Raw genomic sequence first — 25,583 nt, 5'->3', positions numbered from 1 at the left:
AAGCATAAAAGAGAATTCAAACAGGAATTTTTTAAAATTGCAGTTTATTCATCCAACAAACATTTACTAAGTGTCTCCTAATTTCTAGGTGTTTTCAAAGCCAGATGCCATGTGTGGTCTTATGTGCTGGGCTTATACCCTAGTAATAGCCAAGTAAATCAGTGATTAATAGTACTGAGTGAGTGCATTTGGACACAGAAGAGTCTTCTGAACGAGTATGGCTGTCAGAAAAAACTTCCAGTAAGCACTTAATCATGGGCAGGGAATTACCAGTGAGAAATCACAGAGCTGTGAAGGCTTATGGTTGTCTTGGGGAACGACAATCACTCCCTCCAGTCAAGGGTATGATGGTGGGTCTGAAAGTAGATGAGGGTGAAGCTAAGCCAGGAACTGGCTCAGAGGCTTCAGATAAAGAGTCTGAACTTCGCCCTTGAGGCCATGGAGTAAACAGAGTATCTCAATAGGTTTGTCATTTTAGAATGATGACTCCGGCTGCATTGGGGTAGACAAATCAGTTAGAAATTTGTTGCAGGGAGTAATAATTTGAAAATGGTCCACATATTTTCCACAGTGTATGTATATATTCTGAAAGGCTATCAGATAATATATAAAGGAGTGGACTCCAAACCACCAAGCCATATGTGCGCGGGGTTCATGTTATATTGATGCCCTAGGACACCACTAGATTAAAACAGAGCATCTTTGAGGATATACCTGGAGCCAATAACGAAATGGAAAGAATCCTGGTCTGAGGTTGTGGGGACACATGTTCAATACTGAATTTTGCAAATCAAATTCATGAGCTTTGGACCAATCCACAAACCTGTGGAAGTCTCCGTGTCATCAATTTTAAACCAGGTTAACGATTGTCCTACTTGTCATGGGGCTGTCATGGGGATTGATGAGAGGACATACACAAAAGAAATGTAAAAATATTAGTGAGATACAAAGGAAACATTATGGCAAGGAGCGTAATACTCCTTCCAGCTCTAAGCACCTCTGATTTCCTAGCTCAGTCACTTCACGCCTACTTCAGGTACATTCCACGTGTGGGACATGGTGACAGGTCTGAGGATACAAAGACAATTAAGGAAATGCCTACTTCCTCCTGACTTAAAGACTTACTGCTAGGTGCACTCATTTTTCAAGTTCAGTCTTTTTTAACCCGCCTCTTCTCAAGGAGTATATAGGAATAGAAATGTCTATTACTCAGCATCTTGACCCAGAAAAACAGAAACAAGAAAGGAAATCAACAGTAGGCAGTTAGGGCTCCCTGGTTTCAGACACGATCCTTTATGAATCAGACAACCCGCTTAACATGTAATCTGGGATATTCTGGAATACCCAATAAGCCTTAAAAAGATTATGAGGGATCACCTTATTTTTAAAGTTTAACAGTCATGTGTTATTTTTATAGTTTCTTTCAGAGTCAGGAGCTATACGGATTTCATACTCATTCTGAATTCAACTAGTATTTAAGTGTGCTGATTATAGCTGCAAATACACTTCTTATTTCAGTGTGTGGTCAGAGAGGTGGACAGGCAAGAAGCTTTGGAAAGTTACAGCACAAAAATAGCACGTGGTCTGACTGTTTGAGAAGAGTCACTCCGTCTGTGACCAGTGAGAAGGCTAGAAAAGGGCTACAGCAAACAAAAGACAGAATAAAGGTTACTGGGTTACTTTGTTATCACATCCCCGTCACCAGACACTAAACAGGCTCTTCCACAGTCTAAGACACAGCCAAGGCAGTTGTCGGTAAACCCTGGGCTGGGGACGCAAGGTTGGCTGGAAAATTGGGGATCATCGAAGAAAAATCTCTAAACACAATGCTGAACTTAAAGAAAATAGTTAAAAATGAAAATGTAGTAATCATTTCCCAATTGACTTTGGATGAAGTAGCCAAAAGACATGGTTGTGGAAATGAGCTATAGATAGCAGGGAAGGCCTAGAAGGGGCTAGGGAGAACTGAAATCTGGTCCAGTCACCAGTCAACCCCATAAACCCTCTTGGCTTCCAGTTCCTCCTCTGTTGAAATGGAGGACTTAACTTTAAAATACGTTCTTGTGGCCCATATGGGTTCCGTGGGCACTGTGGCTTTTCTCCAGAGGACACAAATGGGAAGCCTTAGTTGTTATGGGGTAGAAGTTGCCCAAATTTGTTCCAATCTCAATGGATGGGTTGAATTTTATTTTTTACTTTGTGTCAAGATACTGAGCTTCTACGTAAGACTTCTTTGAAGAAAGGGTTACTGTACCACTACCCCCAAAATAATTTTTGCAAACCACTGTACTGCACGATCTCCATAATTTCTTCTAACCTGAGCCTTCTATACAATGCTATTATCTAGATAATCAGTGTTGCCTTACACTAAAATGTTCAGAAGGAAAGGGATTTCTTATCTTGCCCTAATAGGCTCTGGCATAGTGCCACAGATACCGCATAAACACATTTGCTAATGAAATATTTAAGGATCCCAGAATTTCAAGTCACTGAGGAAAAATGGGACAAAGAGATTTCTTTCTACTTTAAAAACTACTTTTACCTTTTCTTTTTGGGGGGGAAGGTTCTCTTTATATACGTCAATATATGCTCACCAAAAAACTTAAGGAAAAAAGTAAAATTCTAGAATTTTAAAATCTAGAATGACATCCTTAATAATAAATTTTTGCATTTTGTTATGTTTTTCTCTATATTTATATAATATACAAAGAAGTCTATGCACAGGTTAGATCAGAACCATATACCATTCATCTAGTCCAAAATGACCAAAAAATATTTTGAGAATTCACTGAATCCACTTCAATGGTAATCTATATAACTGACATGAAGAACTTCCTAGATACTCTTTGATAATCTGAATACCAAAATGGGCTTCAAAAGAAAAAACCATCCATATCTTCAATAACAACAGAAATATAATAACATTTTTTTAAAAAGTGGAGACATCTACTTTCCTCAATATGAATTAGATTATCTAATGGTCCCTCCCACTGTAAAACACTTAAAGCCGATTAAAACAGACTGAACTGAAAAAATAAGTGCAGCTGGCATGTAAGTCTGTAAGGATGTTAAGGTGTTCGAAGGCTTTTGTGTATTTTGTGGACTGAGGAATTAAGATATTTATTTTAGACTTTGAGTACTCATGGTAAAATTTGAGTGGAATCCAGAAAGAGGAGATATAGAGTATATTCTAATGGAATGTGCATTCTAAACTGTATGAAGAAAAGTGGAATAAGAATATAACAAAATAAAAATACACTAAATATCACACTAATGCACAATGTTAACAATAGGGAAAACTGTTGGGGGGGTAGTATATAGGAACTCTATACTTTCTTCATGATTTTTCTGTAAAATTACAAGTGTTCTAATAAACAAGAAAAACATACATGCAAAAAAATACAAGAAAGAAGAAAATTTAAAAATATGTAAAACTAAATCATAATGAGAATACTCTTTAATAAAACCTATGAGATGCAGTTAAAGCAGTACTAAGAGGAGAATTCAGTCTTAAGCACTTATATTAAAAAGAGAAGATGGAAACTATTGAGGTGCCTTAGAAAAGCAACTGTAGAATAAATGCCAAGACATTACAAGGAAATACATCTCACAGATAAAAATTAAATAAATAAAATACAGAATAAAGTTGCAATAAAAAGGAGCAGCAAAGTCAAAGCATTTTTCTTTGAAAGGAATAATAAATATACACTCTCTAGCAGGTTGGTCAAGGATTAAAAGAGAAACATGGCCCAAATAAACTGTTTTGTTATGGAAATAACAGAGATTTAAAACTAGATGAATAATTTCATGCAGATAAACATGAAAACTAGAGAATGAATGTAATCCTAGAAAAAAAAAAGTCTTAAGAAAACTGACTCAAGAAGAAATAAGCAGTTCAAATAATGTTAAAGACTTTGAAGGAATGGGTTAGAAATCTTCCAGGGAAATCGTGAGGCCATATCTGCAGCTGAGTTCTACCAAAATTTCAAGCCTAGTTCATGCAAATCATATCCCAAATCTTCCAAGGAACAGGAAAGAGAAAGGGAAAAAAATCCCTCTCAAATCAGACAAAAGCAGCTAAAGAAAGGAAAAATATAGGCCAAACTAATGAGGAGAGCAAAAATTTAAAACAAAATAATGGCAAATAGAATCCAGATGTGGATCACATGTGAATTAAAAAAAAAAAAAAAGACAAAATCAAACAAGCTAGATTAATTCTAGGAGTGCCAAGTGAGTTTAACACAGAAAACAGCTGTAACTGTAATATAATATATAGTAAGAGAAAAACAGTAGGAAATATGCAATCACCTTAATAGGATGCAGAAAAAGCCTTTGATAAAACTCAACATGTATTTATGATTAAAACATAAAAACACATCTCTGCAAAACAGAAACAGAAGGGACCTGCCTTAACCTAATAAAGAGAATTTGGGAAAAAGTGACAGCAAATATCACTCTAACATAAATTAGGAAATTCCTTTTAAAAATCCAGATCAAGGAAAGGATATCTTCTATTCTATTTCAATTCAACATTGTACCAGAGGTCCTAACTCAAACAGGACAAAAGAAAAAGAAACATAAATATGAAAATTGAAAAGGAATATATAACACTTTCATTATTCATGAATGATTTTTTTATATAGGAAAATAAAATACACAGTCAAGATCTCAGAAATATTAAAGGTTTAACAAAGAGGCTTGGTGTAAGATCAATATGCAAAAGTCAATTATATTTTTATACTCCAATAAAGATACCATTTCCAAAGTCATCACCAAACTAAGGTGGCAAGGAACAAATTCTACAAAAGATGAATGAGACCTATCTAGAGAAACGTATAATAGTTTACCAAAGGGTTTAAGAAGATATACATATATGGAGAGTGACATAGTGTTTATGGAGGGAAAAACCTGATATCATAAAAAATGTCAGGCTTCCTAAAGTGACCTACAAATTTAATGCAATGCAAGAAAATTCCCAATAGGGTTTGTTTCTATTGTCATTGTTTATGTTGAAGTACTTCATATGCTAATTCTAAAATTTCTACAGAAAAGCAAAGGAGTTCAAACAGCCAGACCACTAAATAAGAGGGAAAAGGTGAGAAAAATAAGATGAGGGGATCAAATATCAAGACTTATTAGAGAGCTATAGCAGTAAAGAGAGTGCGGCACTGACAGAGATGCGGGCAAATCAATAGATAAATATAGAAGACGTGGTAGATTTGGAGGCTGTATGTACCCCAGAAAAGATCATGTCCTTTTAATCCATTTCTGTGGGTGTAGACCTGCTGTGGGAGGGACCTTTAGATTAGGCTATTTCAACTGAAATGTGACTCACCTCATTCAAGGACTCTTTACTTGGAATCCTTTATAAGAGAATAAAGGACACGTAGAAAAAGAGATGAAGTTAAGAGAAACTCACAGAATAAGTCCCAGAGAAACTGAGAGGAAGCCACTGAAGCTAGAAGCTGGAAACAACACAACACAGGAGAGAAGGACCAGCTGATGTCACCATGTGCCTGGCTATGTGACAGAGGAGCCCAAGCTCGCCGGTAACAGGTCTTCCGAGAAGGGTCTGTCCTGCTGATGCCTTAATTTGGGCATTTTCACAGCCCAAGAACTGTAAATTGTAAATTAGTAAATCCCCATTGTAAAAGTCAGCCCATTTCTGGTATATTGCATTTCATCAGCTTTGCCAAACCAGACCTACGCATAGATGAAAACTCGATAAATAAAATACATGAGTTTGTATTTTAGATCAAAGGGGAAGAAAAGAACAATTCAATAAAATGGTACTAGGTAAACTATTTATCCTTATGGATAACAATTATATTGGATTCCTACTTCCAACTGTAGACAAAAAGGAATTCCAGATAATTTTAAAACTTTTAAAAGAAAATATAAGGGAATACATATATAACTCCAGAATACAGAAGAAATAACTTAAACAAAAGTCCCTAATTGGATGAGATTGGTACATTCAACACCTTAGAATCAAGAATTTTATTCATCCAAAGATGCCTTACAGAAGGTAGAAATAAATGGCACAAATGGAGGAAATATTTTTAACATATGAAACTAACAATATCCAGTCTTCAGAAAACATAAAAAATGCTTTCAATGAGAATCCCATGGAAAATCAGATGAAAAACATGAATAGCCATTGTCCAACAGATGAATGAGATGGTGATTAAATATGTGAAAAGAAGCCCAACATTTTTAGTACATTAAACCACTTTACTATTAATTTGGCAACAATTACAAAGCCTAATAAAGCCAAGCGTAGGGAGAAGAAAGGGATGAACATTAAAGGAAACTTATTTGCTGCTGACGACAATGTGATTAGTATAATCACATGGGGAAATCACCTTGACATATTCTTGCAAAGTTGTTCATTAGCCTTTCTTCAGGACTAAACAGCTCCTGCTAGGCATATGGACAAGAAAAATCGGGCATGTGTGCCAAGAGATATGTACAAGAATATCAGCAGCAGAATGTTTTGGACAGTGGAATACTGTAAATAACCCAAATGTCCACCAACACAGTGTGTGCATTGCTCTATATTAACGTGATCAAATATCATATAACACAGAATGAATAAACACAGCTACTTGGAACAATGTGATTAGTCTCTGAAACAGAACACTGAGCAAACAAGGCTACTTGTAGCATGACACCATTTCTTTTTTATATTGAGTAAAATTATTTATCGTTTAGTGATACAGACTACCTAAAACAGCAAAGGAAAATTAGTAGGTAGTTCAGGGGGAAAGTGGGGCAGTGGGTCACTAAGCTATAGGAGGAGCACACGCTTAGTTGTAGTATATTGACAGTGTTCTTGCATAGGAGAGAGGTTCATGAATATTCATTAATTAGGCATGATAAATATGTGACATGTTCTATATATTAAATACTATCTAAAGCATCTCTTTAAAAGCACTGTGTAAAACAATATTATGGCACTATCCTGTTAAGATTAAAAAATGGGTAGTTTGTATGCATGTTAAACTTTTCTACATGGATAAGAAAAAACAAATTAATAGTGGTTTTGTCTGAAGAGTAGGATCAGATATGGGGAAGGGGAGAGGCAAGGTTAAAATTGTTATTTCATACCATCTGTAGTCTTATTTTTTTTTTTAATCATGTGTATATGTACTTGTTTAAAAAATAAAGTAACAAGCTTAATTGGCAAACTTTTAGAACTCAAATTCAAAGGTCAAGATAAAGAGCAAATATTACCCCTGAATAGATTCAGAAAATCCAGTGTTGATTTATCATCAATGAATTTAAAGGAAACACGGATGGTCTGGCTGAGTTCCCTGCCAGGTCCCGGAAATGGATTCCTGGAGACAAGATCCACTCGCTCCCCAGCCCCACGTGACCTTGGCTAGGGAAAGAGAGCTCAGGGCTAAAAAGCTGAGCCAGCTCATAAGGTCTGTGGATTTCACAATCTTTCTACCACAGCCAACATCCTTCAAATCCTGTCCTCAAAGAATACGAACCTTCCAAAGACCATTTACTTTCAACGTATTCTCTGTTCTACTGGAAGCTTGTTGATTCTCCAACAGAAAGGACTGTGAAATGACATCCCCAGGACAGCTCCCTCTTCAAGAATTCTAAAATATGATTTTTCCCCCTTCTGGAACAATTTATTCACAAAACATCCTGTTTCTTGTAAATCCTCACATTCAGTTCACTTCTTCATGGAGTAGAGAAAAGTTTCTGAGTATGCTCTTTACTCTGACTTTTCAAAACCCCAAATTACATTTGAATTCCTTTCTGAGGGGTGTTGGTGGCAAGCTTACATTCTCTGGTGTTCGTTTCAGCTTGGGCCACAGTTTTCAACTTACATTGTGCACAGGGGACCCAGAACAGAATTCCAAAGCAATGTTTGGTCATCTCACATAGCCCATTTTTCCAGGATTGGACACTACAGAGTCACTGGCACCTCCTTCTCCCTCCAAACATCTTGCCCATTAATGGCTTTACTGTGGTGTTCCTAAACTACACACAATAATTCATCTCATTTTGATTCATGTCCCCTCCAGTAGATGTGCAGAGACATTGCTGGGGCTCGAGATCTCTTCCGAAGGACATAAAGCATCAGCTGATAACCTTTTAAAGGGACTCCTCCAAAGCCCCAATACCCAGATGCCATCTAAACCCACTCCCACCACCCACATGGCCATCTGGAGCATGCAAGTTGTGGCAATTCTAAATTACTTCCATTCTGAACCAAGAAATTTTCCAAGATTTCCTAATCCTCCCTGCTCTCCTGGTGCTAAAAGTCATCTCCTCAGAGTCCAAACTCTTCTTTATCAAGCAGAGAGGTATTATGAGATTTGGAAATCGGGTATCCTGGATTTGAGTTGCACCTCCACTAATACCAATTGCATTATCTTTAATAATTTTCTTTCAGCCTTTCTTTTCTCAACTGGCAGATGTGAAGAACAATAGCTGCAAACTTAAAAACAACAACAAAAAACACAAACAAAAACTACAGTGCATATGGAAGGTCATTTATAAACTCCAAAGAAAGATACAAATACCAGCTGTTAGCAATTACTTTTGGTTATTTTGTCTCTCCCTAGAGATTTGCACAGGATCCAAATTTGCTTGGCTTCAGGAGCCTGACATTAGAAACAAGCTCCTCTGATACCACCCCTTTCACACTGTGGCGTGATTGATGGAAGACACCCCTTCGCCAGATACAGTCAATTCCTACCTACTTCTGCTGTAATCAGAATATTCCTCCTTCATGGAATAGAACTCATAGAACCTTCTAAAAGCTCAGCCCTCTTCAGTTGTGAGCACAGGGATGTCTGGATACAGTTTTTTTTTTGCATTTTCTGTGGTTCCCGTTCTTAATATGCAACACACTTCTACACAAGGACTTCCTTTTCCCCTGCCTTCAGTTCCTGAGAGAGGGGGGCCTGTGGTCATTACATTTGCTTTCATTTTTAATCAGGAACTGATATTCAAGTAACTAATATTTCAGTGTTGTTTACCCCTTATGAAAAATTTCCCCATCCTTCAGCTCATTTGCTCCTCAAATGACTGGCAGGTAGGAAGGGAAAGCACTGCTGTCAACTGTCTCTTACAAAGAAGAAAGCAAGGTTCTGAGGGTGAAATGACTTTCCCAAGGTCACTTGGGCAGGAAGCGGCAAAGCTGGGTCTGTGAACCCTTCTAGAAGCCAAAACACCGTGCTGTCCCCACTTCCCACAGAGCCTCATATTTGCTCTGTGTGGCCTGAAGCAGAGACTTTAGATTTTTGGGCTTAAGTACAGCTAAAATAATGTTTCAAAGCTACGCATGCCCTTTGCACAGTCTTCTGTTGCCATCTAAAATGTGTATGAGAATTTCAAATAGTTGAAAAAGATCTAATTCCTGGCATATTGGAAATACTGTCTTTTTTTAAAAAAAAATCTCAATAACAGTCGAAAAAGATGACATTTCTGGCAGACTATTTACTTTTTAAAATACGCATAAACTTGTTTTTCTCTGACAGAAATTTTGTATCATTCCTTTATTTCTCTGAAACTATATTACCATTCTTATTCCTCCGGCATAATTTTAATTTGATGCAATATATTCTGCAATTAGATGTCTACATTTTAGTCTTGGAAGTATGTTGTTAAATTTTTTTAAAGTATTAAAAAGTATTTTACTAATTTTTAAACTGCCCTGTTAACATAAGACTCCAAGTATTAAAAATTGCTATGGTTATATATAAAACTATTCAAAGCAGCATAAATATCATAAAATTTATGCATACTTCTTAAATTTAAAAATTAAAAAAAAGGGAGGATCTAGGCATTTTTTCTTGAAATGTGTGTATGAATGGATATTTCTCATATTAATATGACCATTCAAGATCAATTATATTTCAGTTTATCATTTTTATAGATGTATAATTTTATTATCTTTTTCATAGAAATACAGGTATGAGAAATAAATAACCACAGAACACAACTTATAATACTGATTATCAAAATAAGTAGAACCAGCATTAAAATATTGAGATAACTGAATTATGTTATCCATGCTATAATAAATAATGATGTTTTTCTCATTAATATTTAATACAATAATGTTAAATGTAACTAAAATTTTAAGTTATTTTTGAAACTGTAAATATGATAGAAGGAATAATATTTCTTTGGTAAATGCATATACACATGACTATTAAGCTCTGCTGTTGGGCTTTGGGGAGTAATAAAAATATTTTCTTAAATCAGGGAAAAAAATCCATTACTTTTTGTTAGACCACAGGATCAACAACTTCCTTTTGACAATTTTTGCTGCCTCCAATCGTCTTCTCATTCCATTGGAAACAAAGCAATGCCTAAGGGACTTGTCTAAAATTTTTTTTCTTTTAATCCTATCACTTCACAAATTTTAATAATTCTCTACTGCAAGTAAAATAGATTCTAACTCTTAGATTGGCAAATATTCAGGGGACAGCTAATACAATCTGGCACACAAATTCTGCTGTCTTCTCAACTTCTGCTACTCTCTTCTCTCCACAGCAAAACAGGCTCAAAAAATGCTCTGGTTTGTCAGAAGACATCTTCTAACATTCAGTATCAATTTCTCATCTCTTCAGATTTGCTCTGTCTTGTTCTCATGTCTTGGTAACTGGAATTCCACCTCTTCAGCTTGCTAATAATACTCAAAGAAAGCCATATTTTTAAAAACAGAAGCAAATCCTGTTTCTTCTCTTTTATCCCCTAGAACATGATTCTGCATATCACAGATATACATTAAATGCCTGCTGCTTGATCTTTCTATATCGTAATGGGGAATAAAAGGTACTTTCTTTTCTTCTCTCAGTAGTTATCATGACTCCTCAAATTTGATATGTATAAACACCAAGAAGGCTGATAGAAAACTTACCAGACAAACAGAAAAAATAGTCTAGAGGTCAGCACATACATGAAAAAAGCCCCAGGTACTCTCTCTCAGACAAAAAATTTTAAAATTTAACTGAGATAAATGTGGTTCTTATGATTTATTCTGACAATATATTCTGCCCTAGCATCTCGGAACAACATCTTTGTTTCCATTTCTAAAAATATTGCTCATTTCTCCACATGAGTAACTCTGAAACCATGAAGAACTAAAGCAGTATATTGATATTTTAGTTTCTAGTTAGTGTTTTAAAATGACCTTTGCTTCAAAGGCCTACTAGCCAAAAGCAGACAAGCAATGAGTTCAGCAAACACTGTTGTAATTTTCCAAACGCCGGATCTTCCCAAGGCTGACTGTGTGCCAAGGCTGAGTTAAAGTTTCTCAACCAAAGATTTTTCTTTCTTTTTTATTTTTTTTACCAATAACATTCTCAAGTTGGAAAAAAAAATCTTTCAGATTTAGCTGCTTCAATCACAGACGTGTGAATTGGGGGAGGTTTGTATTCCATTAAAACTGTTTCTCTTTATAAATCCTCAACTTTTAAAAATATCTTTGCATTGTGTCATTTTCTGAGATTGTAGCCTCTTCGACATGGATCTTTTATGATTATGAAACCATTTCACAGTTCCTGGAATTTGTTTGGGACAGACTCCCAAACAGAATGTCCTGGGCGGTGGCAGTGGGCAGGTGGGAAAGAATGCAAAAAAGCCCGCTGGGGCCATACAGTGCATTTCTTCTGCAGTGTTTCAATTTTTTCCCTCACACTTGAGGAGATTCTGTATATCTCTGGAGGACTATATACATTAAAGAGAAAGATGCAGTAGTCCTAAAATGTTAAAGCTAAGATTAAGAAAAAAATTGTACTGTACTTAATTTCCAGGGCGTGGAAGAAGAAGGGAAGGGGCAGTTTCAAACTTCAACTTTCACAGTGCCTCGTTGTTTACCACAGAAAATGATAAGAGGGGCTCTGGATTTCCCTTTGCTTCAGCAAAGAAATATGTCAGCAATATATTAGCAACATAATCCCAGTGTCACCAAAGGGACATATTGGTAATATTGGTAGATGGTATTCAGTAACATAAATGAATACAATGTACTTTACAAAAAGTGCGTACAATGAAAACACAAGGCCGGGTAATTGAGGAGCCGAGGTTTGTAAGAATGAGCTCTGCAGTTCGGAAGAGGTTTCGGTTCCAGCCAATGTTCCAGCATCCCAGTCCCGTGCACACAGTCAGACCACCATCTCCGGCCTCTGCAGCTCTCTTCCAGTGACCGGAACCCAACAATGCTGCCCGTCCTCCAGCATCTCCAATCCATGGATCACAGGACTCCTTCCCTGCCCCTCCCTCCTTGGTGTCCTCTCTCCTCACTTACTGTCTTAAGCTCCACTGCCAATTATTAGACTCTCTTTCTTGCACACAGTCAACTCTCTCCCATCTTTGACATTGTCCCTCTCTGCTTAGCATATGATAAATCCCATTAAATGCAATTCCTGACCTACTGTGTGCCCTCAACGGCCCAGCAGAAACTGTCTAGAGAAAAGCACAATCATACACTGATTGGGTTCTCTAAATGTGTGACCCCAAACTCGGGGCCTCTAATGCTACCAGGCTACCTGACTTCTCCGGATCATTCGCTTTCCCTCTCTTCAAGCAAACTCTTTTACTCCTTTCCTTGTCTCCTCTCATTTATAATCCCTCCTCCACCATTCCATGGTCAGCCAGTGACTTTGTTTCTTACTCACAGGGAAGATGTATGCAATTATAAGGGAACTGCCAGAGCCTCCAACCACTGCCTCCAGCTCTGCACCCCTATCATCTGTCCTTTAGTCTATTTTCACAGATAAACTATCTGTGCTCTGACTGAAGCCAATAACCACGTTGTGCACAAACCTCACTCCACTCAAGAAACTGTTTCAACAACTCTCCTACATTATCAATATTGCATTCTCTGCTGAATCATTGCTATCAGCCTATAAAATATAATATAGACTATTAAAGTTTGCAACTAAAACATAATTCTCTTGACCTATTTATTATCCCATCAGATACCACCATATTTTGCTTCCTTTTGCAGCAAAACTGCTCAAAAGTAGTCACCACTGATCTCTGTTTCAACCCAGCATCACTAACCCCACATTCTCTTTTCAATCCATTCCAGTCAGGCTTGTGTTGCCATAGCCACCAGACCTAAACTATTTTTATCAAGGACACTGTGCTGGTTTGAAACTGTCATGGACACCAGATGAGCCATGATCTTTTAATCCAATCTTGTGGGATGGAACCTTTTGATTGAGTGTTTCCATGGAGATGTGACCCACTCAACTGTGGGTGAGGACTGTGATTGAATTATTTCCATGGAGGTGTGGCCCCATCCATTCAGGGTGGGTCTTGATTAGTTCACTGGAGTACTAAAGAGAGCTCAGGGGCCAACACAGACGCTGAAGCTTGGAGACACTTTGGAGATGCACACAGAAGGATGTTTGGAGATGCTAAGCTAAGAGATGAAGCCCAGAGTTTGCCCCAGAGAAGCTAAGAGAGGACCCCTAGATGCTCAGAGAGAGAAGTGAAGACAGAATCCCTGAGACATTTTGGACAAGGCCATTTTAAAATAAAACCCAGGAGCAAAGGACCAGCAGATGCCAGCCACACACCTTCCCAGCTGACAGAGGTGTTCCAAATGTCATTGGCTGTTCTTCAGTGAAGCTCTAGCAAATGTGGTACTGGATCCAAGCGTCTATTCTCAGTTCTCATTCCACCTGGCCTGTCAACTGCATTGGATACAGCTGATCACTCCTTCTTCTTGAAATAATTTCACATGGCTTCCAAGATGCCACTCTCTTGGTTTCCTTCCTCCCTCTCTTAGCCTCCTCCTTTTTTGCTGGCTCTTCCTCTCTCTTGTTTTCCATAATGCTGAAATGTGACAGGGCCCAGGCCTTCAAACTCTTGTCTTCTCTATCTACACTCCCTCACTTGGAATCTCATTTAATGTTATTTCTTTAAATAATAACAATTTGCCAAGAGCTCAATGCTATCACCCTCTTAAATGAGCAATGTTGGATGTAACTATCCATTCAGCACCTCCACTTGGATTGTCTGTTCTTTCAAACATCTAATCCCCCTACACCCCAAACCTTCTCTACCTACAGCCTTCCCCATTTCTGCTGGTGACAATGATATCTAGTTACTTAGCTAAAACCCTTGAACATCATTAAACATTTTTCCTTTTACCATTACCCCACTGTTACGATATCCTGTGAGCTCAACCTTCAAAATAGATCCAGAATCTGACTTCTTTCACGAATTCCACTGCTACCAGTGTAGCAAGCCACGATTGTCTGTTGTCTGGATTACTCTAAAGGTCTCTGAAATGGTCTCCCACACATTATACCTTCATCCTCAACTTCCTACAGTGTATTCTCAACACAGAGGCCAGAATGAGCCTATTAAATTAAATGCAGTTCATGTCCATCATCTGCTTAAAATGCTGCACTGACTTCCCAACGTAAAAGCCAGAGTTCTCCCAGTAGCTTAAGGAGTCAGATGTGGTCTGGGTTCCTGCTACCTGGTGACACCGCCTGCCCCCCTTACTCACTGCTCTTTTTCTGGTTTCTTTCTAGCTACCTTTGCCCCCTTGGTGTTCCTCAAATAGCTGAGCATGCTTTGGCCTCAGGGCCTTTACACTCACTGATCCTTCTGACCTCTATGCTTTTGCCCCATATATCAAGGAGGTTGCTCGCTCAAAGTCTTAAAGTCTACATTCAATGTCACCTTGAAGTCTATTCCTTAAAGTCTATGTTCAAATGTCACCTTTTTTATAAGACCTCACTGGCTACTCTATTTAAAATTGCAACCTGTTCCCATCTGTCTTACTCTACTTTTTTCTTTTCTCCACAACATTTACTCCTCTAACATAACATAAAATTTACTTCCTTATACCATCTATTATATATTATCTGTCTCTGTGCTTGCTTCTGCCTCCATTTTCTACTCGTACCCTCAGTAAAATGTAATCTCCATGAGAGCAGTGATTTTGTCTGTTTTGTTCACTGTGTGTTCTGAGTACTTAGAAAAGTGCCTGGCACAAAGCTGGAACTTAATCCATATATTCTGAATGAATTAATGAGTCAATCAACAAGGCCCTAGATATATCACTTTGCCCCTCTAAACCTGTTTCCCAACTAGAAAATGAGATTAGGATATGGTTGTTATAAGCAATAAATGAGGAATCAAATGGAAATCTTCATAAAGTATAAACTACTATAATAGTATAACGTCATGTGTTCAGGGCCATCCTTAAAGTTGATTCAGGGGAAGCTTACTAGGTAACTGCCCACACAGTATGGTTTAAAAGGTACAGAAAAATTACTCAGGCCTAGAATCTTTCCCAACAATGGCCTGAGATTCCACCAAGAGGTGATAAGTGAGGGTTTTCAAGCCCTCATTTTCCAAACTCAAAGTTACCTCTGAAAGGTCCTGAGTGGAGAAGAACAATCTTCCAGCAAACACTGGTGGCTTACGTGCATTCAGCCGGCTCTTCCCTCATCACTGGCTGCCACTGGAAGAAGTGGGAAATGTTCTCCGGGCACAAGGAGTCCCTCCGGAGCTAGGAATACTGGGAGTGTGTGAGACACATCTGGGTGCTAGGTACCTGGAAACGAGAGGATGTGGAGGTTAAATAACAGGGAGAAGAGGAGAAGGATGACGAACTCAATCACACTTACTTAGAATCATCCCCAGGATTGGCCTTTCGTAACGCCGAGCCTGCGAGAGAAGGCCATTGCTATAATTATTAGAAATTTTATCAGATTAAATACTTGGAAAGTATCACAGTTCATTGGAAAGAGAAATGAAGTTTACTCTGTAAACAACCAAATTCCACCAGGAAGTTAACAGATAAATCCATCAACACAGGCACCTTTCAGATAATAGACTGTGCCTAGATCTCCCATTGTGTTCCCTCCTTTCCCATCCACAGCCATTCAGCTTTGCCCCCGGGGAATTCCTGCAGGGAGAAGCTTAGGTCTGCAGAAAAACTTAAGAATAAGGGAAGATAATGTTAATTATAATCCCCAGGGCAACCACTAAAAAAAAAAATAATAACTTAAAACATTTTAAACAACAATGTAATTAAAATTGTACACCAGAAAATATACTTAGCACAAGAGAAGGAAGAATGGTGGAATAAAGAAACACAAAGGCACAGACATATTGGAAACAAATAGTAAAATAGCAAAGCCATAAATCCTACCTAATCAGTAATTACATTAAATGTAAATGGTCTAAACTAAATATATCTATCAAAAGGCAGAGACCTTAGAATGGATTAAATAAATAACAACAACAAAAACATGACCAGCTTCTTCCAGTCTACAGGAAACACTATTTAGATTTTAAAAAGCAACAGGTTAAAAGTAAAAAGATGGAAAAAGATTTACCATACAAACCATAACCAAAGAGAATTAAAGGGACTATACTAATAACAGGCACGAAAAAAAAAACAAAACTTGAGGACAAAAATTGTTGTTAGAGACAAAGAAGGACAGTTTCTAGTAATAAAAGAGTCAGTTAATCAGGAAGATAAAATAATTATAAACATACATGCATGTAACAACACAGCCCCAAAATACAGGAAGCTAAAGTTGACAGAAGTTTAGAGAAAAATAGGCAAGTTAACAATAGAAATTGAAGACTTCAATTACTTACTTTCAATAAAGGATAGAACAAGTGGGCAGAAGAACAACAAGGAAACAGAATACTTTAGCAACACTGTAAACCAACTAGAGTTAACAGACATCTTTAGAATGCTCACCCAACAAAACAAAATACACATCCTTCTCAAGTACACATGGAAAATTCTCCAGAACAGACATTATTATAGGTCACAAAACAAGACCCAGTAAATTTAAAAGGAGTGAAATTATACAAAGAATAGAGATAGTTTTACTGTCTGTATTTACTACAATGTAATTAATTTGGAAATAACTAACAAAAAGAAATTTTGGAATTAACAAATATATGGAAATTAAATGAAATTAAAATAACCAATGGGTCAAGGAAGAAATCATAGAGGATATTAGAAAATATTTTGAGATTAATGAAAACAAAAACACAATATGCCAAATTTTAGAACAGGTAGCTAAAGCAGTTCTTAGAGGGAAATTTATAGCTATATTAAAAAAAAGAAAAGAAAAATTTCAAATCAATAAACTAAACTTTCATTTGAAGAATTCAAAAAAGAAGAGGAAACTAAAACCAAAGCAAGTAGAAGGAAGAAAATAATGAAGACTAGATGCAAATAAATCAATAGAGAACAGAAAAAAAATAGAGAATAATCAATGAAATTGAAAGTTGGTTCTACGGAAAGAATATCAAAAATGACAAACCTTTAGCTAGAATGACTCAAGAAAGAAGTTTCAAAATATTGAAATCAAGAATTAAAGAAAGGACATTACTACCAACCTTACAGATATAAGAAGAATTATAGGGAACGTTATGAAATTGTGCACCAACAAATCAGATGAAATAGACAAATGCAAAGAAAGACACAAACTATAGAATCTAACTCAAGAAAAATATTATCCCAAGTAAAAAGACTGATTTAGTAATCAAAAACCTCCCATAAAGAAAATCCCAGGTCCAGATGGTTTCAGAGGTGAATTCTAACAAAAGTTTAAAGAATTAACAACAATCCTTCACAAAATCTTCCAAAAAATTTAAGTGGGAACACTTCTCAATAATTCTGTGAGGCCTATATTGCTTTGATATAAAAACCAAATAGATCACAGGAAACTGCATACTATTATCCCTCATGAAGACAGATGCAAAAATCTTTGACAAAATACTAGAAAATCAAATTCAGCAACACATAAAAGGGATGATACACCATCAGCGAGTATCTCAGGAATGCAAGGTTGGTTTACCATATGAAAATCAAGTGCTGCAATACACCATATCAATAGAAAAAAGGGCAACCACCACAATGATGATTTCAATAGATGTGGATAAAAATGCTCAAAAAACTAGGAACAGAATCAAAATTCCTTAACCAGATTAAGCCAACAGGGAAAAAGTCACAACTAACATTATTCTTAGTAGTATAATGGGTATTTTCCTTCTAAGATCAGGAACAAGACAAAGATGTACAATCTTGCCACTTCTATTCAACATTGTACTGGAGGCTCCAGTGAGGGCAATTAGACAAGAAAAAGAAATAAATGGTATCCAAATTGCAAAAAAACAAATAAAATCATCTCTATTCACAGAAGACATGGTCTTATATATAGTAAATCCTAAGGACTCCACACCAAAAAAAACAAAACAGCAACGATAAAAAAACTTTTTAGAACTAATAAACAATTTCAGCAGTCACAGGTTAAAGCTCAATATACAAAAACTAAATGCATTTCTATAAGATAACATTAAACAATATGAAAATAAAATTAAGAAAACAATTCCATTTATAATTGAATCAAAAAATACAACATTCTGGAATAACTTTGACAAAAATGTTCAAGACCTGTATATGGAAAGCTATCAAACATCATTAAAAGAAATTAAAGATGATCTAAATAAACAGAAAGCTATCCCACATTCATGAATTGCAAGACTTTATATTAAGACGGCAATACCACCACCTGCCCCCAATTTTTCTACAGATTCAGCACAATTCCTATAAAAATCTCAGCTGCTTTTTTTCTTTTGTAGAAATTGGCAAGCTGATCTGAAAATTCCTGTGAAAGTACAAGAGATTCTGTATTACTCAGAGTTCTCTAGGGAAATAGAACTGACAGGAGATTACATATATATATATATATAAAAATATATAAAATATGCATATTATAATATGTATAATATATAATATATATGATATTTATACAGGAATTGACTCACAAGACTGTGGGGATTGGCAAGTCTGAATACTGTAGGGCAGGCCACAAGTTAGGAATTCTGATGAAGTTTTCAATGAATTCTTCAGTAGAAGCTGGCTGGATGAAGACAAGATAGAAATTCTTTCTGACTGCTGAAATCATTAGATCTCCCTTTAAGGCCTTCAACTGATTGGACGATATTTCTGTCCTTGCTGAAGGCAATCTTCTTTGTTGATTGTAGATGTAATCAGCCACAGACGCAATCAACTGATGAATTATTTAAATCCATGAAATAGCTTCACAAAAACAATCAAGCCAGTGTTTGGTTGACCAAGCAAATGGACAACACAAACTAGCTAAGTTGATACATGAACTTAACCATCACAGTCCACTCACCCCTTGTCAACCTGGTATCCAAACAAAATAACGTTCCAGTGGCTGAGAGATGTCAAATGAAGTCGAGAGGTCACTCTGGAGGATATCCTTATGCACTATACAGATATCACTTTCTAGTTTTCGGTGTGTTGGAACAGCTAGAGGGAAATACCTGAAGCTGTTGAACTGCAACCCAGTGACCTTGATTCTGCAAGACGACTGTATAACTATGCAGCTTGCACAGTGTGACTATGTGATTGTGAAAACCTAGTGGCTCGCACTCCCTTTATCCAGTGTATGGACAGATAAGTGGAAAAATGGGGACAAAAATTAGATAAAGAATAGGGTGGGATGGAGGGAATGGAAAGTTTGGGGTGTTATTTTTTGCTTTTGTTTTTATTTTAGAGTAAGGAAAATTCAAAAATTTATTCTGGTGATGAACACACAAATGTATGATGGTGCTGTGAATGACTGTACACTGCGGATGACTGTAAGATGTGTGAATATATCTCAATAAAACTGTATTAAAAAATAAAAATAAATAAAAATATAAAAATAAAGGGATGTCTTAAGGGATTTCCTGTATTCCTGCCAAACTCTTCTTTATCTCCATTGTGCAGCTGCACTCCTATTTCCTCTTGCAAATCAGGATCAGTCACCCCAACCACTACAAATTCCCTTCTTTGCCTGTTGATTCAGACGCATGACTAGCCCAAAGGGTCTGGCTGGCAGTCTAAACTTCCAGTTCAATGGAATCATTATTTTGTCTCCTGATGGAAGCATTCCTCCTTTCAGAACTAAGACCTGTAAACTGGCAGAGCTTAAAGTCATGGGGACAGGAAGCAAATTTTTTTCTAGTGGATCACTAGGGGTAACAGTGAGTGGTGCCACTTGCATTTCCACCCCTTGATTCTTGAACGTTGAGATTTTTGGCTGTGGAAAAAACAGCACCAAAGAGTAGATGCTGATTTAGGGCATACACAGCCTCCTGGAGAACACTGCCCCAGCCCTGCAAGGTATTGCCACACAATTGCTGCCATAATTGAGACTTCAAAATGCCATTCCACATTCTATAAGTCCAGGCACTTCAGGACGATGAGGAATATGGTAAGCAAGACCAGTTAATTCCATGCTCATGTGCCCATTCTGACATTTTGTCTGCTGTGAAATGGGATCCTTGATCATAAGCAATGCTGTATGGAATACCATGACAGCAGATAAAACATTCTGTAATTCCATGGATGGTCATTTTGGCAGAAGCATTGCGTGCAAGGAGGGCAAACCCACATCTGGAGTATGTGTCTATTCCTGTTAGAATAAATCGTTGCTCCTTCCATGATGGAAGCGGCCCAATATAATCCACCTGCCACCAGGTAGCAGATGAGTCACTTGGGGATTGGTGCCATAATGGGGACTGAGTGTGGGTCTCTGCTGCTGGCAGATTGGACACTCAGCAGTGGCTGTGGCCAGGTCGGCCTTGGTGAGTGGAAGTCCATGTTGCTGAGCCCGTGCATAACCTCCATCTCTACCACCATGGCTACTTTATTCATGAGCCCATTGGGCAATGACAGGAGTGGCTGGAGAAAGAGGCCAACTGGTATCCACAGAACAGGTCATCTTATCCTATTAACTATTAAAATCCTCCTCTGCTGAAGTCACCCTCTGGTGAGCATTCACATGGGACACAAGTATCTTCATGTTTTTCACCCATTCATAAAGGTCTATCCACATACCTCTCCCCCAGATCTCTCTGTCACCAATTTTACAATCACATTCCTTCCAAGTCCCTGACTATCCATCAAACAACTGGCCAAAGCCCATGAATCGGTATGCAAATGCATGTCTTGCCATTTATCCTTTCAGTAAAATGAACAACTAGGTGCACTGCTCAAAGTTCTGTCCTCCTGGGAGGATTCCCCTTCACCACTGTCCTTCAGGGATATCCCAGAAAAGGGCTGCAGTGCTACAGCTGTCCACTTTAAGGTGGTTCCTGTATATTGTACAGAACCGTCTGTAAACCTGGCCGAGTTTTCTCTTCCTCAGTCAAGTGATCATAGAAACTCCCCAGAAGGTCATAGCTGTGGGAAGGGAAAGAGAAGGCAATGCGGCAGGAGTGGGGGCCATAGGCTTGTGGACCACTTCCTCATGTAACTTACTTGTGCCTTAGGGCTGGCTTGAGCCTGATCTCATACATTCCACTTCCATTTGATGATGGAGTGCTGCTGCCCAAGCCCAACTTTATGGCTTTTTGGGTCAGACAACACCCAGCTCATGATAGGCAACTCAGGTTTTACGGTGACTTGACGAACTATGGTTAACTCTTCAGTCTCTACTAATGCCCATTAGCAGGTCAAAAGCTGTTTCTCAAAAAGAGAATAGTTAACTGCAGAGGATGGCAGGCTTGCTGCAGAATCCTAAGTGTCTATGCTATAATTCTCTTATAGAAGCCTGTCAAAAGCTCCAGACAGAAGCTTTATTTGCCACTGTAACTTCCAGCACCATAGGATCTGCTGAATTATATGGCCCAAGTGACAGAGCCACTCGCATGGCAGCCCAGATCTATTGCAAAGCCCCTCTTATTCTAGTACCCACTCAAAACTGGAAGCTTTCTGGATTGCTAGGTAAATGCTGGAGTAGCGCACCCAAATGAGGAATATGTTGCCTCCAAAATCCAAAGAGGCCAACTAGGCATTGTGCCTCTTTTTTGGTTGTAGGAAGGGAGAGATGGAACAACCTCACCATAGGAGGGGTCTCTCAACCTGCCCCTAATATACATTCTCACACATATTCCTCTATTTCTGTCTATATAAATAAGAAAAATCATGTATTTCTTTTGGGGTGTAGCACCCGTCTTCATGGATCACACTTTGTACCTCATCTTTCAGGGCTTGTTGGGACTTCAGTCTGGTTATAGGTCTGGAAGTAAAGAGGGATGGTGGGGGTGGGTCATGAAAAGAATTAGCAGTGTCTTGAAAGCCAGCTACTCCAGATACTCCATTACCCTTTTGTCTCGTAAATCAGGATTAATCTCTTCCGGCAAAAATGTGATGGCTGTTTCTCAGGAGAAGCAGTTTCAAGTTTATCAGCACAGCAGGTTTAAATTCTTCAGGTAGAGGCTGGAAGGCTGATTCCTCATGGCAGACTGGAGGTGGACTGGCTGATTCCTCAAGGCAGACTATTACAGGTTTATCTGGCAAAGAAGACTTAGCAGAATCAAGGGTTTTGATGTCCCCAGCATCATTATCAGGCCATATGTCCCCATTCCAATTTTCAGGAGCCCATTCCTTCCCAATCAATGCCTTCCTTCATTTTAGCAGCAGACACCCTGCAATGTTGGGAATTCAATTTATGTGTGATTCAGACACTTACACAATGAGACTCTGGGTCTGGTTTTCATAAATTTCAAGTCTGTGGCTACAAGAAATAAGAGTTTCTTTCAGAAACTTCCATGTCTTTCATACAATGCTTGAGCTTGGAATTTGAAGCCTAGGGCTCATCCTTTCTTTAACAACTCTGTCCAGCATATTTAGGAATAACCAGCCAACACCATTATTCTTTTTAAATCCAGAGTACTCTGTTAAGGTATCAAATATACTGTCACCCAGAGCCTTGCCTCTTACGAGCACTCAAGTAGCAGTATCTGGTGCTGATATTTTGCATATCTCTATAACCAGTTTAAGTCAGATATCAGCACCATCTTCATTGTTAGAAATAGTGGCTTTTAATATAATCAGATTAGAGAACCAATTCCAAAAACCCCAGAACCAAATCGGAAATTGCATCCTTAATATTTAATATTTTGTTTCTCAAGAACCACTCCAATACCGAAATCTGCATTAGTTAAGGTTCTCCAGGGAAACAATTGATAGGAGATGTATAATATTATATATAACATTATGAGATTTATTATAGGATTTGGTTCATGCTACTGTGGGGAATGGCAAGTATGAATGCTGTAGGGCAGGCCACAAGTTGGGAACTCCTATGAAGGTTTTGATGAGTTATGCAGGAGAAGCTGGCTGGCTGAAGTAGAGATGGAAATTCTTCTGGCTGACTTCTGAAATCATCAGTTTTCCCTTTAAGGCCTCCAACTGATTAGATGAGACTTCTCTCATTGCTGAGGGGAAGTCCCATTGTTGATTATAGATACAGTCAGCCATAGACACATTCAACTCACTATTTACTTAAATCCATGATACACCCTCATAGTGACAATCAGGCCAGTGCTTGCTTGACCAAACAACTGTACACCATAACCTAGCCAAGTTGATATATCAACTTAACCATCACAGACCACAAAGAACCAAGACAATCTTGAAAAAGGAAAACAACATTGAGGGTTCCCACTTTCTGATGTCAACATTACTACTAAGCTACATAACAATCAAGATAGTGGGAGTGATACTGGCATAAGGATAGATACATAGATCAATGGAATAGAATTGAGAATCCAAAAAAAAAATCTTTGCATTATGGTCAACTGTTGTTCAGCAAGGATGCCAAGACAATTCAAGGGGGAAAGGATAGTGTTTTCAACAAATGGTGCTGGGAAAAGTGGGTTTTCACATGCAAAAGAATGAATTTAGACCCACAGTTCATATCATGAACAAAAAATAACTCAAAATGGGTCACAGACCCAAATGGTAATAGTTGAAACCATAAAACTCTTAGAAGAAAGCATAGGAGTAAATCTCTCTGAGCACAGATTAGGCAATGGCTTCTTAGATATGACACCAAAAGCAAAAGTAATGAAAAAATTGATAAAACAAATTCATCAAAATTAAAACTTTTGTGTATCAAAGGACATACCAAAAGAGTGAAAAGACAACCCACTGAATATAAGTATTGTAAGTCACGTATCCAATAAGAGTCTAGAACGCAGAATACATAATGAACTCATACAACTCAAAACACAGACAACTCAATTAAAAATAGGTGTAGGACTTGACTAGACATTTCTCCAAAGCAGACAGACAAATTGCCAATAAACAAATGAAAAGATGCCCAAAGTCTTTACTAACTAGGAAAATGAAAACGAAAATGAAAATGAAAATGAAAACCACAATGGGATACCACTTCATACGCACTTCACACCACACACTCAAAAATACAGAAACGAACAAGTGTTGCCAAGGATGTGGAGAAATTGGAAACTTCATACATTGCTGGTGAGAATGTAAAATGGTGTCACTGCTTTGGAAAACTGTGTGGCAATCTCTTAAAGAGTTAAATATAGAGTTACCATATTACCCAGCAATTACACTCACAGGTATATACCCAAGAGAATTGAAAACATATGTCTACACACAAACAATGTACATAAATGTTCATAGCAGCATTATTCATAATATCACTAAAGTGGAAATAACCCAAATATCCATCAACTGCCAATAGAGTAAACAAAATGTAGCATATTCATGCAATGGAATATTATTTAGCCATAAAAAGTAATGAAGTACTGATGCATGCTACAACATGGATGAATCTTGAAATCATTATGCTATGTGAAAGAAGCCAGTTACAAAAAGCTACATATTGTATGAAACCATTTATACGAAATGTGCAGAGCATGAAAGTCCATCGAGACACAAAGTAGATTAGTATTTGCCATGACTGGGGTAGAAGGTATGAGGAGTGATGATGATGGGTACAGGGCTTCTCTTTAGAGGGCTGAAAATTTTATGGAATTAGATAGTGGTGATGGTTGCACAAGTTTAAATATACTAAAAACCACTGAATGCGCTTTGAAAGGATGATTTTATACTGTTTGAATTATAGCTCAATGAAATTATTATTGAAAGAGAAACAGAAAGAAAGAAAGAAAGGAAAACGAAGGAAGGAAGGGAGGGAGGAAGGAAGAGAGAATGTCAATCAAAAAAAAAAAAGAGACTAAGATAAGGTGTTCTGGTTTGCTAATGCTGCCGTTATGCAAAACACCAGAAATGGATTGGCTTTTATAAAGGGGGTTTATTTGGTTACAAAGTTACAGTCTTAAGGCCATAAAGTGTCCAAGATGAGGCATCAACAACAGGGTATCTTCACTGAAGGATGGTGATGGCATCCAGAAAACCTCTGTTAGATGGGAAGGCACGTGGCTGGCATCTGCTTGCTTTGCTCCCAGGGTGTGTTTCAAAATGGCATTCTCCAAAATGTCTCTCTTAGCTGCGGCTGTTCTGAGGCCCTTCTGTTTGTGAGCTTTTATAGGGCTCCAGTAAACTAATCAAGACCCACGCTGAATGGGTGGGGCCACACCACCATGGAAATAATCCAATCAAGGGTATTGCCCACAGTTGGGTGGGTCACATCTCCATTAGGCTTTGGAAACAGCCTAATCCAAAGATTCCAACCTAATCAACACTAAGTCAGCCCCCACAAGATTGCATTAAAGGACATGGCATTTTGGGGGACATCATACATCCAAACAGGCAC

General features: G+C 37.8%; 1 protein-coding gene across 2 annotated transcripts in view; it reads right to left on the bottom strand.

The window, feature by feature from the left end:
- Positions 1 to 25,583, bottom strand: part of RNF144A (ring finger protein 144A) — a 138,135-nt gene that overhangs the window by 87,734 nt on the left and 24,818 nt on the right. The window contains exon 2 of one of the 2 annotated variants that reach the window (XM_037813070.1): positions 15,373 to 15,559. The gene's annotated coding sequence lies outside the window, so the exon portion shown is untranslated. Of the gene's footprint in view, positions 1 to 8,722; positions 8,860 to 15,372; positions 15,560 to 25,583 lie in introns of those variants that run through there. The other variant, XM_037813071.1, reaches the window with a different exon arrangement.

Source organism: Choloepus didactylus, chromosome 20, assembly GCF_015220235.1.
Source record: "Choloepus didactylus isolate mChoDid1 chromosome 20, mChoDid1.pri, whole genome shotgun sequence".
Lineage (NCBI taxonomy): Eukaryota > Metazoa > Chordata > Mammalia > Pilosa > Megalonychidae > Choloepus > Choloepus didactylus.
The sequence above is the reverse complement of the archived record's forward strand: the minus strand, read 5'-3'. Positions and strand labels throughout refer to the sequence as shown.